Consider the following 6,895-nt stretch of genomic DNA (forward strand, 5'->3'; position numbering starts at 1 on the left):
GTCACCAGCTCCCCTGCCCCATTCAACAACAGGCCCATATATTCCGTAGTCTTCCTTTTGCTGCTTATGTACCTGTAGAACCCTTTCTTGATGCCCTTCACATCCTTCACCAGATTCACCTCTGGGTCAGCCCTGGCTTTCCTAACCCCTACCCCTGAACAATCAGACAGCAGTTGTCCTCCTCCTGCGTCAATTGCCCTTTGTTCCACCTCTTGTGCGCTCTACTAAAGGCCACAGAATACAAGCTTGCCTTACTACTTGTTTTAAATTGATAGGGAAACATCGTTAGCATCTCTCTAGGATCATCTATAAAGTTCCCAAGAGGATTACCTTTATTATATTTGACATAACTATTATAAAACATCAGAGCCTCACAGATGCACTAAAACATTGCATGAAGCATAAAACTTCAAAAAAGGCAAATGACATTTCTTGAGCAAGTCCTGTTTTTCATATGGTCTAGTGACTGCTGCTGCTACTTCCCAGGGCACTTTCATTTGTTAGGAGGTAAAAAAAAAAAAGGCAATTGAATCTCTTAATTTTGAAATGAAAATCTGCTTAATCATTAAAGTTTTTTGTGGTGAAAAGCGACATCTCCACAGATGAGGTAGTCTTATTTGTGTATGTGCATATTTAGGACAGTCTGGCATTCAAAATGTATTTAATAATCTTGGGCCTTGCCTTTAACTCTGTCCAGGTAGATATATTATTAGAATGAGTATAATAATTTTAGCGAGATTTGCAACAGAAATGATCCCTTCCCAGATATATTAAGAAAAAAAAAATAAAATCAGCAGGTTGTTAGCTATAGCCTCAGTTATTAAGAAGACTGAAAAGCTGTCTAGTTCTATTGGCTGCCTATTAATAAATGTGATGTGGTCTCTGACTTAAATCTCTGTGATGCCCTGTCAAGGCTCAAAACCTGAAGAAACAATACCAGGTTTTTGTTCTTGGAGCAGTGAACAAAACCACAAGTTCAGGCAGAACTCTGGAGGTACTGAGTATGAATGGAGTCTCTGGCTCTTCTTAGTATCTGAAACTAATTTTTATTTTTATTTGTCCTTGCATAACTGGAAAGGGCTGTGTATTTTGAAGAGTAATTTTTTAAGTTTTTCTGGGTTGCTGAAAGGTGGATTGAGTTAAATCTTGTAAGAGGCGTTTAAAATACTATTTTTAGTTTAGATTTTGGTGATCTCATCCCTTACCATTTTAAGGGGTCTTAATTGTTTTCTGTGGAGGCATTGATAATTGGTAGCAGAATGGCATGTAGAGTTCTGGCTTGTCTTCTGTTGAGTCACTTAGAAAAAGTAATCTAGTCTTGTGAGCTTGAATTATGTGGTGAATTGTCTTCTTAAGTTTAGGTCATGTCCTGCTTCCAAGAAGAAAAATGTGCAGTTGGTTTTTTGAATATCCAGAATGAGAAGGTAGAAAGAATGTGATCAAAGCAGTAATATAGATAATACAAACAAAGTTTTTTAATATGCAGGAAAAGTGTAATGGAAATAAGAAAAACAGATTGACTGAACTGAGTATATTAAATCAGTCTTTAATGAGTAAGATTACTTACTGGTTAAGATTAAAACTACTACTCCAGTTTAAGTCCCAGTGCCACTAGTCAGTGGTAATGTGTCTGTACTGTTTATAGATGAGCTTGGAGCCAGTCAGTGTGTGTTCGCTCCTTTGCGGTGGCTGGTTTATAAACATACTTGAGAGCTTGTTTGATTTGCCTACTAGGAATGTAATGCATGTTTGAATAATATATAATCAGTCTCAGTGTAGTAGTTTTAATAAAGTTGTTAATTATGATTTTAGAACTCAACTTATTTTTATTTCTTTTCAGGATGGCTTGAATTCTTTGGTCCTTGATCTGGATTATCCAGCGCTGAGGAAGAACAAGAACATTGATAATTTCTTAAATAGATGTAAGTTGCAAGTGGCCCTTAAACAATGACATTGCTGTGATAGGAAGCTGAGTGGTCAGAAATGCATTGCTGACTTTCATTTTACTGATTTTTATAACTCTGAGCTTCTATAGAAGGCTTTGGAGGACCACTTATTACAGAGAGGTTTCATTTTGGGGAGTCATTGTATTGCTGAAAATATGTTGGAAAATACCAGCGGTAGATTGTAATTTTTCCACCTACAGTTGGAAAAATCCTTTTATATTATTTTTTATCTTAAGTATGTGCTACGACATAATTTGCAAAGCATATCCCAGTTATTATTCTTTAGGAATTAATTACTCAAAATGTCAACATTGTATATACAGTCTTATTTAATCTAATAGAGAAGCCTGTTCTGTTGATTAAAACTAAAATTATTGTACCTTAAAATCTGTTGGTGCATTTTTGAACCTTTGTGTAAATGTTTGTGATTCTCCCCAAATTAATTGTAGACAGGATCTTGGAGTTTACTGAGTGTATGAAAATGTAAGACTTACATCAGAGTAGCTGTATTTTGTCTTTTTGAAGTGTTTTCTATCCATGTATATAAACAGTTGGGTTTTTTTTCTTGTAAAAATAGTGGATTGTTTGCTTTAAAATGTAAGTTGCAGTGAGTAAGCTTTCTTGGAACAACTATGCATTGTAGTGAGCTTAGATATATTTAAAAAAAAACGCAAAACTTTTCTATTGCGTATGTCGAGGTTACCGTGGATGCAGTCTTATCAGTCACTCCTCTTTTGGTTCTTAACTGGTGAGAGCTTTGTGTGTCTGCCCTCCATTGCTCAGGAACTCCTTTGAATATCCAGTCATGATCCTCAGTTAAATGGTGGCTTGTGTAGTCATTTGTAGTGAGTTCTTATATTTGGAATTCAGTGCTTCTCTGTGAGGTTTGGTAGAGCCCCATAGCTGAACATACAGCTTTACAGTTGCCAATGAAGTCTCATTTGGAGAAGTCACTGAAAACAGAATGAATAAGCAGATTAGGAAGGAGAGGCATACCTTAGGATTCTTCTCAGTTTGAGTTCAAAGGAATTTAAGCAGATATTTATGAAAGAAAGGGTCAGGAACAGCATTTTAAGTAATTGTTACCTGCAGCTGTGCATTGTAAGTGTGATGTGAGGGAGAAGCCCTATCCACAGCAAATATGAGAATGATGTAAATGACAGTATCAGTAACTTTTATGAGCTGTTCAGATTCGCCTTTACATTACAATACTATTTTTGCAGTAGGACAAAATTAGAAACCTTTTTTTAATCAGAAGACCAGTATCTTCTGGTATCTGGCTATTAAAAATAGCAACTATGGGAAAACAATTTAACCTTGGGAACAGGCTTTTTGGTTTTTTTTTCTGCAGGCCCTCAACATTCTTGCTGTCTGCCTTCCCTTTTCTGAAGGCTGTTGCTCCTTCTCCTACTCTAGCTTCTATCTCATTGTTGTAGTAAATATTATTAAGCAGCTGATGTGGCCTGCGGGCTACCAGCAATGGCAGAAACCCCAAAATATACTTTGGTTCACAATTTTATTACTGCCTTTTTTTTTTTTTAAATCAGCTGACAGTTTACAGTTGAAATAGCCAGATACTAGTTAAAGAAAATTCTGAGATGTGTTACCAAAAAATTCACAGTAGTTAATTAAGAGTTTTCAGGGATGCATGTCATCCTTACCTGTTGAACTTTAAAAAAAAAACATGTGAGAGCTGACTATTTTGGCTCACACATTGTGAGGCTGTGCATCTCTTTTAAGAATCACCCATGTAACTTCTCTCCTGTTACTGTACTGCCCGGGAGAGAAGGAAAAATAGTGCTGCATATCTTCTGTGATTTAATCTTTAAAAAAAAAAAAATTCTGAAATGACAATTTTGTAAACATTTGAAGCTGGTAATATTTTGGCATTGCAACTGAAAGAATCAGTCCTGCCACAGCAATTTGTTTCAAAGTCCTTTCTGACACAGGTGTTTGTGTGGGTTTGTTATCAACCAGGATGGGGAACTGAGCAGAATTAATGCAAAGAGTGCGGTGTTCGGTTTGTTTGTTTCTTTTTGTTAAAACTAGTCAGGCAAAAGAAAAGCAAGGACCAGTTTTTGGTTTTCATTTCACTCCACCAATATTTGTGCCAGCACAAAGGGAGCTGCTTGGGTGCCGGAAAAAACAGGAGGACAATTGGGTTCTTATTGGCATTGCTATTTTATGTGATTTAAAGTTGCTGAACCCATATCTCATGTCTTCTTGGAAACTGTTCTGAGGGTAGCAAGTATCAGTGGAAAGGAAGAGCTGACATGTGCTTGCTCAAGCTCTCACTACCATGGACTTGGAAGAAGAACTGGGAATAGTATTAAGAATTTATGGAACGGTAAGTTGTTGCTCTCTTAGGTTAGGGAACAGCGAGTTCTTGTCTCTTCTGGTTTTTTTCTCAGCATCTAAAGAGCTGTAGCAAATGCCTAGATGAGAATTATTGTCAAAAGGTTCTGACAGACTGATGAGCTGTCTGTGCTGGGGGCCTGGAGCCTGCATCCCTCCTCACAGCTTCCTGAGGCAACTGCGGAGAGGTGGTGGGGCCATCTTGTGAGTTAGCACTCCGTAGTGCAAAGTGAAGCAGCTGAGGCAGAGTCGTTGCTTATGATTGTTTTAATCCATGTTACCCAAATCTTCAAAAATTGCAGAGAACACTGCAATAATCATCACGCTTTCAGTCAATTTAATCACTTAATTCTTCCACAACACCACTTTGAGAGGAAAAATTTTTTTCTACCATATTCCCAAGGGTTTGAATACACCCTACTTCAGACCTACTGCAAGTCATTGCTAATCAGGTTAATGTTTTATTAATAGCTTATTTTAATTTAAAAACAAAATAGTTTGCATCTCAGCTGAGACATTAATTGATACTCAGCTCAACTCATAGTTTCAAGCTGAAACTCAGATGTTTTAACTCATTTCACAAAGCTACAATTTATTAATTGCCTGTACTACAGGAGTTCAGTATATCCTGTTTTTGTGACCACTTTGCAGAAACAGCCTCTTCATGTTTTTAATATGCAAGAAACTTTTTCAATGCCTGCTTTCCCTTACTATTCTGACTTCTTACCACTTTCTCTAAGGCATTGAACCAAAGTAGAGCATGTATTTATTATAAGAGGCACATAAGTATCTCATATAAAAGTACAGCCATTCTTTTCAGTCTTCTGTATTGCTTTAATCAATCAACTGTTAGGATTCTGGTTAAATTGCTGCTTTTCGGAGTATTCATGGGACAGGAAAGCATAACGTAATATTTAATTCCCAAAACAACGAGAGGAATCTCATAGTCCTCTGAGAGCAAAAACTAGCTTGCTTATTTTAGAAAAGAAGCTTGAGCTTTCTGGCACGGGCTTGGTGTAACAAATCTTTCTTGGTCTTTTCTTTTCCTCCTCTGTCATCTAGGCTATGACAACAGGTTGAGTAAATTCTTCCAAGTCACTTTCTCTGCCATCTGAGATTTGCCAAGTGTTGAATAGTATTTTAGCGGCTTGTGCCTTTTTTGCTGGTCTCCCATGCAGGTAGTACATAGCCTGTTAGCTGCTTTAACTTCTGGGAGCAGAAAACTAAGTAATTAAATAACACTTCTAAGCAACAGTTTAATAATTAGTAATTTTATCATCACGAATAAAAGGGCGTGAAGAATGGATTTTGAGGAAGTCCAAACAGCAGCACAGGGAGTGGTGCCGGCAGCAGGCCTGGTACAATCCAGAAGCCTTGACTCCCTAAACGGATCAGTGACTTCCTATGTGTTATCCAGCATCACTCAAAAATTAGAAATCTCTACTGGTAAAATGATTTGCTGATGTTTTGGAGGTTGGCAAACTTTTAGAGTGTAATGGCAATGGACGTATTTACAGTAGAAGGAACTTTTAGTACAGGTATGTCACTCGTGCAGCAGCTTTGCTAACCCCCTGAATAAACTTCCTGGAAAGCTGCTTTTGCCATTTTCCTCTCCAAGCAGACACTGCTTACTTAGAAGATTTATCTGTTAAGATTAACTTCTTGCAAAAGCAACAGTTCTGGTTCCTTCCCTTACATTTTGTTATGTTGCTTGAAATTGCTGAATCATATGCCAGCCATGTGGTTACCAACAGAAATATGTTATCTGGTATGGTGTTAATGCCTGTTGTGACTGTAATTCTCTGTGCTCCATACTTCCTGTCAGTGACACAGACGAAATGTCAGATGCCAAGAAGAATCTTAGAAATTTAGTGCACTGTAAAAGTTACATTGAGTTAAGGAGCTAATTTCCCCTCTGGTTTTCTTTTGGCTTCTTAAGGCCACTCCTTGCCAGGTCTTTGCAGTCACCTCAGCAGGTTGGGCTCCAGTTCCATTCTTAATGATACTGTTCTGGTAAGAGTAGCGATAGGAGAGGTATCAAATAACCAACTTTTCCCAAGCAGAGCAAGAATTAGAGCCACAGTGTTTAAGACAGAATGTCTTAGATATATAAACAAGTTACATGTCACTGATAATAACCACTTTTCCATTTGGGTATGTGGTATCATAGAATCATAGAATAGTTTGGGTTGGAAGGGACCTCTAAAGGTCATCTAGTCCAACCCCCCTGCCATGGGCAGGGACATCTTCAACTACATCAGGTTGCTCAGAGCCCCATCCAACCTGACCTTGAATGTTTCCAGGGATGGGGCATCCACCACCTCTCGGGGCAACCTCTTCCAGTGCTTCACCACCCTCAGAGTAAAAAATGTCTTCCTTAGATCTAGTCTCAATCTACCCCCCTTTAGTTTAAAGCCATTCCCCCTTGTCCTGTCGCAACAGGCCCTGCTAAAAAGTTTGCCGCCATCTTTTTTATAAGCCCTCTTGAACTACTGATAGGCTGCAATAAGGTCTCCTTGAAGCCTTCTCCTCTCCAGGCTGAACAACCCCAACTCCCTCAGCCTTTCTTCATAGGAGAGGTGTTCCATCCCCCT

The 6,895-nt window shown here is 38.2% G+C and overlaps 1 protein-coding gene across 1 annotated transcript in view; it reads left to right on the forward strand.

The window, feature by feature from the left end:
* The first annotated feature begins 1,845 nt into the window (after nt 1–1,845).
* Nucleotides 1,846–6,895, forward strand: part of ROCK2 (Rho-associated, coiled-coil containing protein kinase 2) — a 63,355-nt gene continuing 58,305 nt past the window's right edge. Inside the window, 1 exon segment of the mRNA XM_009332484.1 lies at nt 1,846–1,922. The gene's annotated coding sequence lies outside the window, so the exon portion shown is untranslated.

The sequence above is a fragment of the Pygoscelis adeliae genome, unplaced genomic scaffold (assembly GCF_000699105.1).
Source record: "Pygoscelis adeliae isolate BGI_AS28 unplaced genomic scaffold, ASM69910v1 Scaffold168, whole genome shotgun sequence".
NCBI classification, from domain to species: Eukaryota; Metazoa; Chordata; class Aves; order Sphenisciformes; family Spheniscidae; genus Pygoscelis; species Pygoscelis adeliae.